This window comes from Octodon degus, unplaced genomic scaffold (assembly GCF_000260255.1).
Source record: "Octodon degus isolate 3935 unplaced genomic scaffold, OctDeg1.0 scaffold00016, whole genome shotgun sequence".
Classification (NCBI taxonomy): Eukaryota; Metazoa; Chordata; class Mammalia; order Rodentia; family Octodontidae; genus Octodon; species Octodon degus.
The window spans coordinates 10,599,199-10,599,710 of NW_004524592.1; the positions used below are offsets into that span (position 1 = coordinate 10,599,199).

The window sequence follows — 512 nt, forward strand, 5'->3', positions numbered from 1 at the left end:
TACAATGAATAATTAAATAAAAATATTCAGTCATTACAGCAAAAGTCACATTGTCATGATCCCCATCAAAATATTCCTCCTTGATTCAAACACACCTGTCCCTGTTTCTGCCTCTTGAAGCAGTTTTCAAGTCCCCTTTCATGAGTGTCTTTTTGAGGCTACTTCAGTTACCTCAATCAATTCAAAACATTTACGGCAATTTTTGTCAAGTAAAACCTTGCCCAAGTATCTTCACCTGCCTGATTCACCACATCCGGCAGTGTAACTTGAGGGCTTTTTCTTAAAGTCAAAATGACCATGAAAGTAAGCATACAGGATAGATCTGGGACATCAAGGCAAACAAAACAGTGCAACTGAACTCATAAATAATAATCACAAAAAGAACTTCCACACTGCATAAGAAAGTGTCAAGAACAATGGGTGACATGTGTTCAAAGCATAGGACAGAATCTTGAAAGGCTTAATGGCAATGTTTCTTCTACTACAATTTAAAAAATTTAAATACTCAGGCA

General features: G+C 36.3%; 1 protein-coding gene across 1 annotated transcript in view; it reads right to left on the minus strand.

The window, feature by feature from the left end:
• Adam23 (ADAM metallopeptidase domain 23) overlaps positions 1-512 on the minus strand; it is a gene marked incomplete at its 5' end in the record, with an annotated part of 203,716 nt that overhangs the window by 44,697 nt on the left and 158,507 nt on the right. The gene's annotated exons all lie outside the window — the stretch shown is intronic.